Source organism: Glycine max, chromosome 1 (assembly GCF_000004515.6).
Source record: "Glycine max cultivar Williams 82 chromosome 1, Glycine_max_v4.0, whole genome shotgun sequence".
Classification (NCBI taxonomy): Eukaryota; Viridiplantae; Streptophyta; class Magnoliopsida; order Fabales; family Fabaceae; genus Glycine; species Glycine max.
In genome coordinates, this window is record NC_016088.4 from 10,283,225 (window position 1) to 10,302,881 (window position 19,657).

Genomic DNA, 19,657 nt, shown 5'->3' on the forward strand with positions numbered 1-19,657 from the left:
CTCTTTTTCTTTGATTGGAAATTTCCCTTCTATTCTTTTTTGCTTCCGAGGGTAAGGATTGACATTCTCACCCTGGGTCAAGGTTTATGGTGAGTCAGGATCTTGGCTCAAGACTTGTAGAATGGCTAGGCATGGTACATGTCAGGGTTTGGTTTGGTTCAAGGATAAAAGGGATGCCCCACATTATTTCCATGACACAAATGCAAAAATGATGATTTGGAAACTTCATGCAAAACTGTTCATGCATGCACCTATGCGGACACTCAAGTGTCAAATTTTTATGGTCATGTGATGCTAGGGCTCAGGATTTATTTCCTCTATTTTAGTCAACCCAATGTTTCCAAAATATGTTCTTTTATCAATTTGTGCATTCATTTGAGTCCATTTCGGGCGTCCGGGAAAATTTTCACAGCATTCACCCCTCAGGTGTATACATATATTTTTTCAAAAACTAGTTATGATCAGTGAATTTTTTTTTCAAAGAAAAGTTGGAAGTCATCTCTTTTCAAAAGCATGTTGGTTTTTCAGCTAGACAACTTATTTTTCTTTTTTTTCTTCCTTTTTTTTGTTTTTTTTTTCATTTGTTCATTTCTTTTTCTCGTTTGTTTTTGTTTTTTCCCCTTTTTTTTCATGAGGTATTTTGCTATATACATGCATATCCAAGGTATCTTGCTACCTAAACATGTGTATATTTTTGTGAGGTATTTTTGCTATATACATGCATATCCAAGGTATCTTGCTACCTAAACATACATATATATATATTGTGAAGTATTTTTTGTTTACATACATGCATATCTAAGGTATCTTTCTACCTAAACATACATATATATATTTTGTGAAGTGTTTTTTGTTTACATACATGCATATCTAAGGTATTTTTCTACCTAAACATACATATATATATTTTGTGAAGTGTTTTTTTGTTTACATACATGCATATCTAAGGTATTTTCACTACCTAAACATACATATATATGTTTTGTAAGGTATGACTACCTTCCGAGCTTGCGCTTGTTTTATTTAAATTCCCAGGATCATGAGCAACTAGGTGCGTCCTACTATAAAAAGTGATCAAATAGCAGGCAGAAATTTAAAAGGTACTAGGTTGCCTCCTAGTAGCGCTTCTTTAACGTCTTGAGCTGGACGCCTTATGACTTGTCGATCACTGACCTAGTACTTTGCTTACCTTTGGCTTTGGACTTGGTTGCCTATTGGTCGGCCATGTGTCGTAGGCAACGCTCTAACCTTTTTATGGATGAGCTGAGGTGAACTTTAGTGGTGGTGGCGGTGTGTCTATTGCCCGCTACCGGCCATCCCAATGCTGCTGTGGTGTCTCGCCCTGCGCCTGCCTGGGGGCGCAACACTTCTTGATGAAAGCTCGATTGGTAGGGGGCCTGATGACCCTGCTGGGGGCAACAGGCACTCCCTTGAACTGATAGAGACCCGTATTTAGAGCTGGCAACTCCAAGACCCTGTTGGCCTTCTTCGGGTCCACTAGGTGTCTTGCGGGCACGATCCCTGCAAACAATAGATGACATCAGAAATCAGTTGGGGGAGGTGCATACTTACCTATGTCATGATGGCATGAGCTTGCTGGGGGGACGGGCGCCCTATAGGGCTGATAGAGGCCCGTAACCAGAGCTGGAAACCCCAGGGCCCTGTTGGACTTTTCCGGGTCCACTGGGTGTCTTGTGGGTGCGATCCCTGCAAACAATAGATGGTATCAGAAATCAGTTGAACCATATGCATACTTACCCATGTCGGGACGACACAGACCAACTGATACTTTTGCAGGGGGTGATTGGCATTGCGGTCGCTGGGCAGAATGTTGCTAAGTAGCAACATCATCTATATCTATGTAAGAGTGGTCATGTTGGTGCGCATGATCCGCACTCGTCTCTTTGCAGCGGCACAAGTGAAATCTTGCCCCGGTATGCATAGTAGCTGTGTGATAGCCTCCCTCTCTGGTTGTGCTCGCACAGTTGGCCCTCCTCCAATATCAGGGGGTGGCCCAGGAACCGTTAAAAGGAAACTACTGGCCCCTTAACCGGAAGTGCAAGTCTTGGTTAAGCATTTAAGGGCAGAGGACCTTAAATTCTTTTAAGGTGTGGATGTCGAGCACACTGAAAATGAGGACACGTAGCCCTCTAAAGGTGAGGGCGTGCAGCCCTCTCAAGGCGAGGAGGTGTAGTCCTCTGGAGGTGAAGGCGTGCAGCCCTCTGCTGGCGAGGACATGTAGTCCTTTCAAGGTAAGGGCGTGTAGCCCTCTGACGGTGAGGGTAACTAGTACCCAAGGTGAGGACGTGTAGCCTTCTCAAGGCGAGGACATGTAGTCCTCTGGAGGTGAGGGCGTGCAGCCCTCTGATGGTGAGGACGTGTAGTCCTCTCAAGGCGAGGACGTGTAGCCCTCTGACGGTGAGGGTAACTAGTACCCAAGGTGAGGACGTGTAGCCTTCTCAAGGCGAGGACATGTAGTCCTCTGGAGGTGAGGGCGTGCAGCCCTCTGATGGTGAGGACGCGTAGTCCTCTCAAGGCGAGGACGTGTAGTCCTCTCAACGGTGAGGGTAACTAGTACCCAAGGTGAGGGCGTGTAGCCCTCTCAAGGCGAGGACATATAGTCCTCTAGAGGTGAGGGCGTGCAGCCCTCTGATGGTGAGGACGTGTAGTCCTCTCAAGGCGAGGACGTGTAGTCCTCTCAACGGTGAGGGTAACTAGTACCCAAGGTGAGGGCGTGTAGCCCTCTCAAGGCGAGGACATATAGTCCTCTAGAGGTGAGGGCGTGCAGCCCTTTGATGGTGAGGACGTGTAGTCCTCTCAAGGCGAGGACGTGTAGTCCTCTCAACGGTGAGGGTAACTAGTACCCAAGGTGAGGGCGTGTAGCCCTCTCAAGGCGAGGACATGTAGTCCTCTAGAGGTGAGGGCGTGCAGCCCTCTGATGGTGAGGACGTGTAGTCCTCTCAAGGCGAGGACGTGTAGTCCTCTGATGGCGAGGGCGTGTAGCCCTCTGAAGGTGAGGACATGCAGTCCTCTGAAGGCGAGCCAATAGGTACAAGTACCAAAGGACTTTAACCTTACAAGAAAGCAAGAGGTTGACTCTTTGAGAGGGCCTCTCATCTATTCATTTATTACCTAATATGAACATGATGATTTTTTGGGGATGCAAATGTATGCAACCTTCATCTTGAGATGCAGTAAATGCAGGCTTTGTATGCAATAATGCAATGTTATGGAAAATTGTACAATGTTCATGACATTTTTTCCCTATTTTGTGATTTTGATTTTGATTTGATTTTTTTTTTTTTTGGAAAACACAAATTGACTGTCCTTTTGAAAGAGGTGATAGTCCATGCAACCTTATCCTATCTTTTTGAAAATCTCTCCGGGAACTCCCTCAGAGTGTATGTTCTTTTTGATTTAGTCACTTGACCATTTTGGAGTGACGGCAATGGAGTCGTTTGATGTTTAATCAATCCATTGAAATCCTAGGGTTTGTCCCCCTTTTTTTTTTGTTAAAAACATCGATGGGTGAGAACTTTTGATCGGCCCCTATGTTCACTTGAGGCTCATGCACGGTGCCCCTCATTGCCCCAGTGTAAGGCTTTGAGGTACCAATCGTTGTCTTTCGTCATGACCTTGTAGCTGGGAACCTATTGAGTGAGAACTTCTAATCTGCCCCTAGGTTCGTTTGAGGTTTATGCATGGGGCCTTTCATTGCCCCAGTGTAGGGCTTAGAGGTACCAATTGTTGTCTTGTTTTCACAACCTCGTAGTGAGGAAGAATGAAAGACGCAATTGATTCTTGCAAATAGAATTTTCCAAGGACGAGAAATAGTTGAAGGATTTTTCAGCTGATGGATTAAGTCAAATGACTCCTATGTAGAAGCAAGATGTTTTGATGTCTTGATGATGCTAAAGGATCAAGTGCTTCTAAGTTTTATTCAAGACAAGAATCCAAGAAAATCAAGATATATGATCAAGTTGATTTCTAGAATCTTTTGGAAGAAGTTTCAAAATTGAAAAAAGCAAAAGGTTTGGCCAAATACTTCTATCCAAATCATTTTAAATTGAGATTTACTCTCTGGTAATCAATTACCAGCAGCTGAAAATGTTTATAACAGTCACTAGAAATTTGAATTCAAAATTTATAATGTGTAACCGATTACACATGGATGGTAATTGATTACCAGCAGTTTATTCAAATTTTAAAGCCTGTGATCTATTACACAAGTCTTGTAATCGATTACCAGAGGAGATTTTCAGAAAATAATTTCCAAGAGTCATATCTATTCAAATGGTTTATGAATGGCCATCAAAGGTGACTTGGAAACACGAATTTAAAGAGAGTTTTCATTGCCCACAAAGTTTATCCTCTCAAAAGATTAAGAGTTTTTCTGAACTGAACTGTCTTATCCTCTCAAAAAGATTCCTTGGTCAACCACTTGCATATTCAATAAGGAATTTTGATTGGTCTTCATTGTACAATCTATCCCTTTTAAGAGAGATTTCTTCTTCTCTTCTTCTTACTTCTGAAAAGGGATTAAGAGACTGAGAGTCTCTTATTGTAGAGGATTCTCGAACACAAGGGAAGGGTTGTCCCTGTGTGGTTCAAACTTTGTAAAAGGAGTTTTACAAAGAGAGTGGAAAATCTCAAGTGGGTTTCTTGAGGACTGGACGTAGACGCGGGAAGTGGCCGAACCAGTATAAATCAAGTTTGCATTCCTCTCTTCCTTTAAACTTCTTTTATTGCTATTTATCTTTTGCTTTAAAGAAGTTTATTTTGATTTGTCTTTTGAGTAATTCATGTTAAGGGTGCATTGTTAATCCAAAAAGAAAGAGTGATAGTTCAATTGGGGAATAGTCTTTGCATCTTAATTCAACCCCCCTTTTTCTTAAGGTAACTGAGGCCATTTGTCCAACATCCTATTCTTGACAACTCGCTTCTCTAAGAAGACAAACTTTCTGGAATGATAAAATGAAGTCACATGAACGTCTATATTTTTACTTGAAAACACAGTCAATCAAATGCCTTTTTATTTTTTTTTATTTTGAAACTTATTTGTTTTGAACTTTACTTGTTGTTTTACGGCACCCCCACCAACGTGCAAGACGAGTAATCTCTGATTGAACAGTCTTGGAAGTCAACACTCAGGAGCGCAGGTCGCTTGAGCAAATAGACCAATGGCTTGCACCCACATTTCGGTGAAAGTTGAATAAGCAAACATGCGTTTGTGAGAGGATGAGGGACAAGGATGTCCATTTTATCCATATCATTTAGCATTGTAACTGTGGTTTATAATAATGGCATAAACTTGAAAATCCTGATGAGTCATAACAACAGCTTCCAAAATTGCCCCATGTATGGTGTTGGTTGTCAATGTTATGATTCAACAAGCGATTCTCCTCAAATTTCAGCCAGCCCGTATCAATTAGACTTCACACTTTATGCTTCGGGGTCATACAATGCTCAATGGAATGCCCCAGGGCTCCTCCACGATAAGCACACGTTGCGTTCGAGTTGTATCCTCAGAAAAATGGAGGTTGAGGAACCTTGGTTGGGGTTATGGCTACCATTGAATTATTGAGTGGATATGGGATCAAGTTTAGCATATGACAACGGAATTTGGGGTGAACCCTACAGGCTTTTTGCTGCAAAATTCCTTTTTGTTGGTGTTTTTTTTTTTTTTTTTTTTGGTTTGTGCTAAAGGTGGTCTTCGTCATTGGAAGTGCGGTAGACAGACTTTGTGGTTGATTTAGGGGTGGCCTTTGTGGATAACTGGGTAGTGGGTAAGGAGGAGGTTTGTTATTGGCTGAGTAATGACATTGTTGGGTTGGTGGGAAACTTGGCCGTATAGGAATGGCAGTCACAGCATGGGTTTCTCCCTCTTTCTCACCCTCTTCATTTGCCCCAGTTTTCTCAGTCGTCCTAGTAGGATGATCAAATTTGCCTCTTTTCGGATCCACTTTGATCTTTTTGCTGGCGAAGACCAAATCTGTAAAACTTGAAGGTGTGTAACCCACCATTTTTTTCATAGTAGAACACCGGTCACGTGTCTACTATCATTGTGATAATCTCTTTCTCTATTTTTGGGGGTGCTACTTGAGTTGCCAAGTCTCTCCATCTTTGGGCGTATTCTTTGAAAGATTCGTGCCCCCTTTTTGCACACTTTTTGTAGTTGCATCCTATCCGGAGCCATATCAGAATTGTACTGACACTGCCTAATGAAGGCAACCATTAGGTCCTTCCAAGAATGGACTCAAGAAGGTTCCTAAGTTAGTATACCAGGCGACAGTTGTCCTAGTAAGACTTTCTCAGGAAAAATGTATCAGCAGTTTCTCATCTTTTGCGTATGCCCCCATCTTCCGACAGTACATCTTTAGATGGTTCTTGGAGCGAGTAGTCCCCTTGTACTTGCTAAAGTCCGGCACCTTGAACTTGGGAATGACCATGTTTGGGTATTAGGAACAACTCTTCTAGGTTAGCAAAGGCATAATCTTCACCTCCTTCAATGGCCCTGAGCCTTTCCTCTAGATGATCCAACTTTCCCATTCCTGCCATAGTCATGAGGGTTTTTAACCGCTGTGGAATGCAAGAGGTGCAGTTGTGGGTGATACTGAGGGCCCTCCAAAGGGTTTTGTAGGGGTATACCACCAACTGCTTGCCCTTCAGTGGTATATCCGAGCCAAGGCTCGAAGTCGGCTAGATTGTGATGGGGAATTTCATGGGTCTCTTCCACGGTTTAAGAGACATGTGCATGATCAGTTTGGGGTTGCTGGCTTTCAATGGGTATAGGAGTGGAGTTATTGACATTCTTATTGGGAGTGTACGCCACATTGGGTGGCGTATAGTTGAGAGGCAAGCCATATGACGGGAAGGCGTGCTCATTTTGAATTTGCACATCATGGGGGCCGCCCGTACTTCCTAAATCTTTGCCTACCATATTTGAGGTTGGATGATTCATTTGCTTGAGGCCGGATGGGGACGTCGGGTTCACCTTAGCAACAACGCTGGTAGCGGCAATTGCAACCGCATTGGCTTCCATTATCTTCTTCACGCTCATCATGGCCTCCATCATTGTGGCCATTTTCTCTTTAATGGCCTCCATGTCGGCCTTCATCTTCTCTTGTATCTCCTCTACTTCACCCATTACTCTAGCTCTAGCACGAGTTCGGTAAGGGCGTCGTAAAGCGTGTCCCTTTCTTTTTTATAACAATGATTAAGTTCATTTTATTTTATTTTTCAAGGAAAGAATGCAACGAGCAATGCAACCAATGAAAAGCATGGATGCATGCGAATGATGTACAGTTGAAGTATTGCGAATTTTTACGCAAGATATGGGGTTGAATCAATTTAGATTTTCAACATGGTCCATGACATCTTTGTCAAGGTGAAACTGGAAGTAACAAGGACATCAATAATCCTAAATATGTGTGGCAGTAGACGAAGCAGTGATGTGACTCGATTCATCTTTTGCCCCAATTTTGCAAGACGGTTACTTCCATATTTCAACTTGACTTGATGAACCTTTTTGTAAAAGCATGAGCTTGGTTCAACCCTATAATCCAAGGAATGGCAATTCTGATCGCCAATACTTCAACAACATCTCATAGGGATGAATGACTCGGGCATACTTTAAGCTTATGCACGGAAAATGTAATTATGAAATTGAGATGCCCGAAGAAACACCATTTCCTAGTTAACCATGCATTAGGTACCATGTTCAATTATTTTGTTTTTAAGTGAAACGGGTTTATGATCCCAACATGGTTGGCTCGTGGTGCCTAACACATGAAACTAAGAATGTAGTGTGAAGTTTCACGCTTCCCTTTTTTGTTTTTGTTTTGTAGAGGAAAACGCAAGGATGAGCAAACATGAAAACAAATGGTATGCAATTTTGCAGATCAAAAAGTTTGTTGAACGCATATGCATGATGATGCCATGACTTATGCAAAATGTGAGGCTGGAATATGATAACGGACAAATGCAGGAACGATATGTTCATTATGATGTTATGAAGAGATGCTTATGCGATGCATGATATGAACGCATTTTACGGACACGAGAGCCCGGAAAATTATCTCTTCTTACTTGCGCATTTGGGGGCGCAGTGCCCCATGTGTACAATTAAGAAGGTGATATGGACCTTCCGGCTTCCCGTGACAAAGGACGAGACCAACATACAATGCATGCTAGGAATAAAATGCGGGAGTGACTTGATTCGCACTGATTTTTGGAGTAAAAACGTGGGATAAACTCATTTTATTCAAAAAGTTATAACTAGTCAAGATCTGAGCGACAATACGAACTTCCTAGCGGTTTCTAATCATATGGTCCATTAAGTCTATCATATGTTGACAATAGCTGAGAAGTCCGTGGATCTCCTCGGGAGCGGAGTAGGTGTCCCCCATTGCTTTGGCCTTGGTTAGCAATCGGGGAAGTTCTTGACTCCCGCTCAAGGTAAGAGCAAATCGGTCCATCCACACGGTTGCCTCTTGGTGCAATGAATCAATTACCCTTTCCCTTGCTTCCCTTTCTGCTGATATCTTGGCATACTCATCTTCTAGCCTTTGCTCGTGAGTCGCCGCTAGATTTAGCTTCTCTTTGCACTCATCAATGATGGCCCACATATTCCCTTCAGTCTCACTTTAACTGTTGGGACAAATTTCTTTTCGACCTAAGGCAAGCCTTTAGCTCGTCCTTCCAGATCATGCCTTTGACCCATGATGATTCCTTTCACCTCTTCAGAGTTTGAGCTCACTATTGCTGCCCTATAAAGCCCCTCAAAACTTGTTTTGGTCGTGTTCTTCCTTTCGGGCCTTCTTGGTTTCTCATTCCAAGGCTTCATCGGTGGCCATATTAACGTCCCTTAGTTCATCATACTCTCTTCAGACTTTGATGGCTATGGACTTGAACTTCTCTTTGACTACCCGGGCTCTTTCAAGCTTTGCCTTTAGGGCTTGTACCTCATCACTTTCTTCCAAAGCTTTAACCTCATTGTCTCTCACAGTCTTTAGATTCGGGAGCCAATCCAATCCTTGTGTCCGGACTCTCAGCCACTTATGATAGCCGCCGATGATCCCATTACTGCTTCCCCTAAGCTCTCTGTCCTTTCTTCACACCGCATCACATGCCTTGCGAACTCCTTGGAGTACCTTTGCATTGGGGTCACTGAAACCCCGTGGTGAGGACAGGATTATAATTTATACAACCCCTTGTTCCCATTAAGGGAACATTTGGAAATCCTTCGCATGAAGATAGAATCCTGATTCTTCGTTCCTTCTAGCGAGGGGACCAATTAACAGACGCCCCTCTATGCTAGCCAAGAGTTGGTCCCAATTCGTCTTTCTTTTTTTCGACGCACGAGCGGTGACCTTGTAGCGGATAGACGAGCCTACCTTCTTGGAAAAAAAAGGTGCGAAACCAGCCACACATAGAGAGCCGGTGTACAACAAACAATTCTTGCGCCGCTCTTTTCACATCTCTGATCGAACGTGTCATGCATGGCCAAAATGGCGACGACCGGGATTTCCTTGCCATGATGAAAGGCGAGGAAAGCATCAATCGCTGCTAGGTCCACTAACCCTTCCATATTTGGAAGGAGGACACCTCCAAAGATCAAAAGCGCCAAGATGTCGATAAAAGAAGCCCATTCGCCTTGATTTTGCCAAGGCCTTTGCCCTTTCCTCCAAACACTTCCTTGGTACTCCGACTACTCCATTTCTGTTTTGCTTTACACGGTCCAACTCTTGTGCTGAGATTTTCACTACCTTGGAAACTCTTGTCGTTGAGGGATAGAACCCAGAGAAAAGATATGGCTTCCTTCCCCCCAGTGGGCATCCCAGGATTTCTTCAAACTCTTTCACAGTTGGCACAAGCTGGAAGTCCTCGAATGTGAAGCACCTTTAGGGGCTGGTCATAATACTGGGAAAGGGATGCAATCGGTTCCATGGAGACTTCTACCCTAGCTAGGTCCCAAATCTTACCATAGACTTTGCGGAAGGCTTGCCGTTGAAGTTGACCCATTAATTGCCCCAAATCTCGTAAACTAGTGACCTCTAAGCTCTTGATTTTTACTTGATAGAACCTCTTTTTAAGCGAAGGCTTTTGACTTGATCCCATGTTTTACTAAAGTGAAATAAAATCTAGTGCGAATCAAAACTCCGACATCTATCATGGGTGGAATGGATGAATGCATGAAGAAATGCATATGACACAGATGCAATTTACGAATACAGGAGCCCGAGAAATTGTTTCCTTCTTGAATACAACGTTTGGGCAGCGTGGCACCCAACGTATGTTTTTAAGAAGGCGACACGGACCCTCCGTCGGTTTGCTAAAGTGATGGGATCAAAGACGAAACCCACGCATGATGCATATGTGAAAGGCACAACACGGGGATGTACATAGTACGACAATATTCACAAACAAATATAAGCAAAAGGGTATATGATACTTATGCGTGGCAGTGTGAAAAATGGCACGCAGCGTGTTTGCTCCGTGTCCCTATTTAAAGGGACCTATATGGGAGGGAACTAACTAGGCTTTTAGTAATAATCCCCAAGGTAGTCATATCTCTCTTGATGGTTTCTAGAGGTATCATCCCCTTCGAAGAACATATTGCAGCAGTAGGGACTACTAGCAACAATAAGTTTTCAAAGAGAAAAGCTCTAGATGAGGGTTCACTGTAATCAAGCAAGTCGGAGACCTAGCATGATCACAGATTCACCTCCACTCCTTATGTTCCCATGAACCCGGGTATAGGGCCCTTTTTCACTCACAGTGTGTGCAAATAGTGTTGGTGTTTGTGTGCATCAAATGAATAAATATTTACCTCATGCATACATTTTAAAACGCACTAAAAGCAACAAAGAGTTTATATACACAAGTACATAATGAAGGAAAACAACAAAGGAGTAAGTCATGGTAAAGCATTTGCACAAGATTAAATGGCCTAACTCTCTAAAAATCAGTCCCTAGTGGAGTCGCAACTGTCGCAACCTACCCTTTGGCGGGAGGGCGACGCGAGACTCGCGGGATGCGTGTTCCATGAAAGGAATACGCGCGGAGTCGCCACCAACGTTTATTTGAGGAAAACGTCGGAAAAACCGGAAAAAGACGCGATCTACGAACTTTTAAGTGAAAGGTTCGGGAGTTGTATTTACGCACGGGGAAGGTATTAGCACCCCATACGTCCGTCCCAAGGGACGACAGCCTTTAATCGAATGTGCAAACATGACTTTGATTTTTTATGTTCCCTTTTTATGTCTCTATATCCTTTATACCCTTTTTATATTTTTCCTCTTTTTGTGGTCGACAAGGGTGTTTCCCTTTGCTCCTACGTATTCCTCAATTTGCGATGAGGAAATCAGACCTACGTAGTTCTTTCGGAACAAAGTGTTTGGTTAAGTTGTTTTTTTGTCTTTTTTTGCAAAATATGTTTTTATTGAACAAAAGGTCATTTAAGGTGTTGGACCATTAAACGGTCTTTTGATTTTGAAAGGAGAGAAACGTTAAGGCGTTGGACCATTAACGATCTCTTGTTTTTTGAAAGGAGAGAAACGTTAAGGCATTGGACCATTAACGATCTCTTGTTTTTGAAAGGAGAGAAATGTTAAGGCATTGGACCATTAACGATCTCTTGGGGTGGTCGACAAAAGTGGGGCTTTTGCTCCTACGTATCCTCAATTGCGATGAGGAAATCAGACCTACGTAGTTCTTGCTTATCAAGTGATTCTTTTTTTACTTTAAGAGGGGATCATTTTAAGGTGCTGGACCTTGAAATTGATCCATTTTTCTTAGCAAGAAATTGAAATGATAAACTTCAAAAACCTATTTTTTATGGACGAGCTTGACTAGGCGAGTTGATTTTTGCCTTAGTTTCACTTTAGTTATTAATCAATTCGATTAAGAATGAGAAATCCCAAAGAGAAAACGTCCGATTGATTTTCCGCTTTATTTTGCTAAAAGATGTTTTTTTTTATTATTATATAATTTTTTACCTCTTTTTGATTTCCAACGTGGTTACGGCACGACCGAACGGTCGGAATTCATTTTAACCGAAGTTAACGGATAATACAATTCAAACGTTCGGTGGAAATTTATTTTATTTTTAAGTTAAGCGAGAAATGACTTAAGTAAAATGGCTTAAGCACGTCAAGAGGGGGTATAAAAAGTAAACGAAACGGGAATAAAAATACACAAAACACAATGTGGACCACCGTGGGTACATAGAATGAATCGAAAAGCTTGGTTCGAGGTACTTACCCATTGAAGATCGAAGAACGATGAAGAACGAATGAAGAACGTCGAAGAACGGTTGAAACCTTTGCGAAATTCCTCACGGAAAACGTTACGGAAACGTTTCGGAAGCGCCTCGGCTTAGATTTTCTTCACGGAAACAATTTTTCCAAGCAAATTCAAAAGAGAGAGAAGTGCCAAAGGGGCTTAACCCTTTTCTTCTTCACTTCCTCCCCTATTTATAGCAAAATAGGGGAGGTGGTTGCCGCCCAGCTCGCCCAGGCGAGCTCAGCTCGCCCAGGCAAGCCAGGTTGCTTCCTCCAGAAGCAACAGCCTTCTGGAGGAATATTCTGGAGGGCCCAAGTGGGCCTGGGTGCTATTTGCACCCACATTTTTACTAAGTACACCCCCTCTGCTTATTTTTGGTGATTCTTTTTTCGTAAAGTTACGGAAACTTACGAATTTCGTAACGATACTTGTTTTCTTTCCGTAATGTTACGGAACCTTGCGGATTACATAATCATCCACTTTTTGACTTACGGAATCTCACTTAATTATGCAACGATGCTTCCATTTGATTTCCGGTGTGTCACGGAAACTTACGGATTGTGCATCAATATTTTTTTGGTTTTTCGGCATGTCCTGGAATTTCACAAATTGCCTAATGATGGGTGCCAAGCACCTTACAAGGACCAAAGAAAGGTCGCATATCATCAAGCAAAGGTCCCCGGACGAAATTAGGGTATGACACATCTTTTTTGCGAATAAGAAATAATGCCCATGTAAATCTTGAATAATCATTAACTATAACAAGAGCATAGTAATTTCCTCCAAAACTCATAGTTCTAGAGGGACCAAAAAGATCCATATGCAGAAGTTGTAAGGGTTGAGTTGTAGAAATAATATTCTTTGATTTGAAGGAAACCCTTGTTTTCCTTTTTGACATGCATCACATAATTTATCTTTTTCAAATTTAAGTTTTTGTAAACCAATTACAAAATCCTTAGAAATTAGTTTATTTAAATGTTCCATGTTTATATGAGCAATTCTTCTATGCCATAACCAAGAATCATCATCTTTACTAAAAAAACATTGAGCATGATTTGATGTTTTATCTAAATTTATCGTGTATACATTATTTGTTCTATAGCCTATATGTTTTATATTTTTATCATGTTTATTTTCAATAACACAATTATGAGAGTCAAATGATACTAGAAAGCCTTTATCACCTAATTGACTAACACTTAGTAGACTATGCTTAAGACCATCAACAAGTAGAAAATTTTTAATGGAGGTAGATGGATTCATACCTATATTTTTTACTCCAAGAATTCTACCTTTATTGTTGTTGCCATAAGTCACATGTCCACTATTCTTGGGAGAAATATGAGTAAACTTTGATGCATCTCCCGTCATGTGTTTAGAGCATCCGCTATCAATGTACCAACTTTTCTTCAAAGAATCATATATAATCATATTTATGACTTAGGTACCCAAATTTTCTTGGGTCCTTGAATGTTCGTTTTGATAAAAGATCCTTTTGGAACCCATATCATTTTAATATTATTACTATTTTTCCTAAAATAGCACGTACATGCACTATGTCCTTTCTTTCCACAATAAAAACATGTTAAGAAAGGAGAACTATTCTATTGAGTAAATGCAAGGAAGTTTTTATACAATTTTTGTTGTTTGTCAGGTCTATATCCTAATCCGGCTTTATCAAACATACATCTTTGCTTTCCTAGTATAATGTCTAAAGTATTTTTGCCAATAGTAAATTTGGCAAGAGAATTTTTCATATCCTTGATTTCTTCTATTAACTTGTTACAACATTTACATGAGTTAGATGCTTCTTTACTATCTTGTATTACTTTTATGGTAGAAGATTGACTTGTGTCAATTGGTTTTAAAGTTTTGACTTCAATCCTAAGATTTTCTAATTCTTCATTTAATTTCAAAACTTCATTTTCTAAATTTGAAATAGTTTTCTTAGAAAATGAAACTAGTTTTGCAAGTTTGATTGATTCTTTATGCAAGTCATTGTATGCATCTTGAAATTCATCAAAGGAAATAGATAAGTTATTGTTAGAAGATGTTACCTCTTCTTCACTTTCATAATTTTTGGCCATGAGACTTAGATTCACGACTTCATTTTTTGAGTCTCTGAATGAAACCATATCATTATCTTGTTGGATCGAGTGGCCTCAGAATAATTAAGAAGGGGGGGTTGAATTAATTATTACTAGACCTTTACTAATTAAAAATTTACCCTTCTTAGGCTTTTACTATATTGTTCAGAAAATAAAGAGTAGAAAAGAAACTTAACCAAAAGTAAAAGCAGGAATTAAAGTGCACAACGGAAATTAAAAGAGTAGGGAAGAAGGAGACAAACACACAAGAGTTTTAATACTGGTTCGGAAACAACCCGTGCCTACATCCAGTCCTCAAGCAACCTGCGGTCTTTGAGAATTCTTTTCAACCTTGTAAAAATCCTTTTACAAGTAAAGATCCACAAGAGATGTACCCTCCCTTGTTTTCTTTGAACAACCTAGTGGATGTACCCTTCACTAGAATTGATCCACAAGAGATGTACCCTCTCTTGTTCTCAGTCAACAACCCAAGTAGATGTACCCTCTACTTGTACCACAAAGGATGTACCCTCCAATGTGTTAAGACAAAGTTCTTAGGCAATTAAACCTTTGAAACTTTGTGAATGGGGATACAAAAGAATTCTCAGGCAGTTAGTCCCTTGAAATCTGTTGTATATGGGAAAGGGAAGAATCAAAAGAATTCTCAGACTGTGTCGTTTTGAATTCTTTGACAAGGGAGAATGGAGACACAAAAGAATTCAGGTGGTTAGTCCTTTGTTCTTTTTGAAAAGGGAGAAGAGAGACACAAAAAGAATTCAGGCGGTTAGTCCTTGGCGAATTCTTTTTGGCAAAGGGAGAAGGGAATGAAAAAGATGAATAGCATAGTTTTCAAGGTTTGAAAAACCAGAAAACATTGAAAAGCTTTTGGCAAAAGGAAGAAGAAGAAGTTCAAAGAGACTCAGAAATCAATTGGCAAAAGTTTGTTGTCTAAAGAATGAATTGAAAGATGCATTGAAAAGCAAATCAAAGCCTTGCTTTTATAGACTCTTCATGTCTGGTCAAGAGAACCATTAGAAGATTTATAACCCTTAGAAAAACTTAAAAAACCATTTGGAAAAGTTATAACCTTTAGAAAAACTTGAAAACTATTGGAAGAGTTACATCTTTTGATTTTGTTCAGAAACTAGCACTGGTAATCAATTACCAAATCAATGTAATTGATTACACAAAGCTTTTTGTGAAAGGATGTGACTCTTCACAATTAAATTTGAATTCCAACGTTCAATCACACTGGTAATCGATTACCAAATCATTGCAATCAATTACAACATTTTGAAATCAATTGGAACGTTGTAAATTCAGTTGAAAGCTTTTTGAAAACCATTTTTCTACTGGTAATTGATTACAATAGTCTAGTAATTGATTAACAGAGAGTAAAAACTCTTTGGTAAAAGGTTTTGAGAAAAATTCATGTGCTACTCAGTTTTTGAAAAAACCTTTTAATACTTATCTTGATTGAGTCTTCTCTTGATTCTTGAATCTTTAGTCTTGAATCTTGATCTTGATTCTTGGAACTTGAATCATGAAACTTGATTCTTGATTCTTGAAATCAAATTTCCTTTTGAACCTTGAAGTGTTATTGATTCAATCTTGAACCCATTCTTTGATTCTTGAGATCATCATCTTTGTTATCATGAAGTGTTCTTGACTTTTGAGCTTTTTGTCATCATCTTTGTTATCATCAAAACTCTTTGAATCAATCTTGATTCATCATGAAGCTTGCCTCTACATATCTTCCCAAGTGACGTAAGCTTTCTTTTCTTTCTTATCATTGAAGGTTTTGGTGTCAGATTTTTCCATTCTTTTCTTGAAACTAAGGCAATCAACTCTCAAATGTCCAGGTTGGTTACATTCATAACACTTTGGAACAAAAGATGAATCTTCTCCTCTTTTCTATGGTTTGAAGTTTGATCTTCTTTGATTTCCTTTGTTTCTTAGGAATTTACTAAATCTCTTTACGAAGAAACTGAAATCATCATCTTCTTCTATTTCATTCAAGTCCTCTTTGTCACTTTCTTCTTGAATTGAAGATGAGGCTTTAAGTGTAATTCCTTTCTTTTTCTTGCCATTTTCTTCATGTTGATTTAGTCTCATAAGTTCCATTTCGTGTTCCTAATGCTTTCCAAAAAGAGTTGCAAGAGACATGTTAGTGAGATCTCTTGATTCTGTAATTGCAGTTACCTTTGGTTGCCATTCCCTGCTTAAACATCTCAGAACTTTGTTATTGAGATCCTCATTAGGAAACATCTTTCCTAATGATGCAGGATGATTTACTATATGTGTGAATCTCTTTTGCATATCTTGTATGGTCTCATTTTGATTCATTCTAAAAATTTCATATTCATGAGTTAGGGTGTTTATTCTAGATCTCTTTACATCAGTTGTTCCTTCATGGGTTACTTGTAATGTATCCCACATTTCTTTTACATTCTTACAATTTGATACTCTAAAGTATTCATCCATGCCTAATGCAGAGGTAATTATGTTTTTGGCCTTTAAGTTATATTGCACCCTTCTTCTTTCTTCATCTCATTGTTCCCTGGGTTTTTCTATAGTTGCATTTCCTACTACCATTGTAGGGATGTAAGGACCGATTTCAATGGCTTCCCAGATGTTTAAATCTATAACCTCTATGAAGATTTGCATACGGGTTTTCCAGTAATGGTAACCCACACCATTGAATATAAGAGGCCTATTAATAGAGTTTCCTTCGAGAAATAGAAAGTTTTGATGAGGCCATAACTAGGAGTGGATCGTTTGATACAGGCTACAGAGGTTTGGATGACGCCACTTCCGGTGAAGGAAGATAAGTCAGGGTAGACGCCACAAGGATTACCTTGATAAGTCTGAGATTGGTTCAACAAGGAACTCAGAGAGAAACTCTCACCAAATTTTATCAAATGTCAAAAGTTTTTTTTATTCCAAACAAAAACCAATACTTATAGTGTAGCTGAACAAAAAGATAAAAATAGACATGGGCCTTCTAAACAGTTTGGCCCAAAATTAGAATAAAAATAAATTATAACTAAAAATTTATTTAACTTGAGCCTTCAAATTAGTTTGGGCCTTCAGCAACAATTAATAGTCTTAATAGTGTCTCTGCCTCTGGGCCTTCATCCTTCTCCACTTGGGCCTTCATCCTTCTCCACTCGGGGGCTTTGTCCTTCTCCACTTGGGCCTTCGTCCTTCTCCACTTGGGCCTTTAGCCTGTATTAGGCCAGTTTCATGATTCTCATCATTCCCTCCTTCTTGGAAAACATTTGTCCTCAAATGTCCAGGATCATCACCAGGTTCAAGTACCACTTCCTTCCTTTTCTTGTTGGCTTGCTTGGCATAGTTTTCATTCTTCTTTGCAATTTGCACCTTCACTTGGTCATACAATCTTTTCACATACTCAACTTTGGCATGTGCATCCTTACGTTGAGTCTCTTGGGGATTGCTTTTGTAAGTTGGCCTGTTAGGCAATGAAGCTCCGGGGAGGAGATCAACTTGATGTTCTATGCCTCTTGAAGGTGGCAGTCCATGAGGAATCTCCTTAGGAAAGACATTTTTAAATTCCTGCAATAATGGTTGAACACTAGGAGAAATAGAAATAGTAAACTCATTAGAATTATCAGTAGAAATTTTACTGTCTTTGCAATACTGTAGATTGAGTGGTTCATGAGCAGGTAACACTTTCCTCACTTCACTCGCCTCTGCAAAATAATTAAATTTTCTCTCATGTGTATCACTCTCTCTCTTATGTGTATCACTCTTTTCCTCGGGTGTATCACTCTTCTTTTTCATATTCCTTTGTGGTGCCTCACTATTTTCTTTCTGTTCTTCTCTCTTTTCTCCCATTCTGATTTGGTCATCACACACTTCTCTAGGGGATAGAGGTTTAAGAGTAAATGAGGAAGATTTGGCTATTCGTCTGTAGGGCTTTTCTTTGTTACGGTTCAACAAACGTTGCATTTGTGTAGTCCACGCGTCCAGAAATAAGCGTTGAGATTCGTCCAGTTGATGATATACACCACCATTGTCACCAGCTCTTGCCATGATTAAGGAACAAAGAATTTTGCAGTAAATTAAAAAAAATTCAGGACCTCACCACACTCTACTCACGTGTTTCTCTCTTTAATGGTAGTTCACTCGTGTTTGATGCTCTCAATATAGGCTTTTGTGTGATGTTTTCACTCTTGCCTTTTACCACTCACTCCCTCTTAAGTTCCTGGATGGATCGAATTAGACACACAAGGTAATATAAAATAAAAGGAAAGACAATATAATTATCAGAGTAACAGATTTGATTTGGGATAACAACTTGGACTTGATTTGGATAGCAGATTGGATTTGATTTGGATAACAGATTAGATTTGGATAACAAATCTGATTTGGATAAAAAATTTGATTTGATTTGATTTGGATAATAGATCAGATTTGGATAACAAATTAGATTTAATTTGGATAACAGATATGATAACAAATAAGATAACAGATAGGATAACAGATAAGATAACAGATATGACAAGTAAACTTCAAATGCTCATAACTTTTGTTACGGTTGTCCGTTTGAGGCCCACTATATATCAAAACGCTCAGAATTCAGAGGAGAATCTAGATAAGGGGATTTGTTCCACGATTTTATTTCCAAAAAAAACACCTCTAAATGCCTCAATTTCGTGTTCAAAGATCAAACACCCTACTTTCTTTTCTTTTCTTTTCTTTTCTTGTTTTCTTCTCTCTCTCTCTTTTTTTTTCAAATTTCTGCAACTTTTTTTTTAAAAAAAAACTTGAAATAAAACTCAAATAGATTTTTTTTGACACAAAGTCTAAAAGACACAAGAAACAAGAACAAGAACAAAAACGTGACAAGAACAAGAACAAGAACAAAACAAAGACACAAACAAGAACGCAACAAGACGCAAACAAGAGCGAAACAAGGACAAATTACCAAAAAAAAAGAAAAAAAAAGGATAGGATAGGATAGAACCTGTATCAAGAGCCGAAGCTCTGATACCAGATGATGTGAACCTGAGTAGGAGTGGATCGTTTGATACAGGCTACGGAGGTTTGGATGACTTGTTACATAGGGCGCTTCGGGTTGAACAACAAATTAAAAGAAAAAGTGCAACAAGGAGGAACTCACCCAATACTTACAACCAAAACTTGGCCAACAGATCCAAGAAGGAGGGAGGTAATTCGTTCCGACCTGCAGCCACATCCCCGTATGGAAAGTCAGCAACACCCAGTGTAGGTGGAAGCAAACATAACACCTCCACTTC

General features: G+C 39.9%; 1 non-coding gene across 1 annotated transcript; it reads right to left on the reverse strand.

Moving 5' to 3' along the window:
* Positions 1 to 19,397: 19,397 nt before the first annotated feature.
* Positions 19,398 to 19,451, reverse strand: MIR2107 (microRNA MIR2107). Its single transcript, NR_126595.1, has one exon. It is a non-coding gene; the product is annotated as a microRNA MIR2107 (primary transcript).
* Between the last annotated feature and the right edge of the window lie 206 nt (positions 19,452 to 19,657).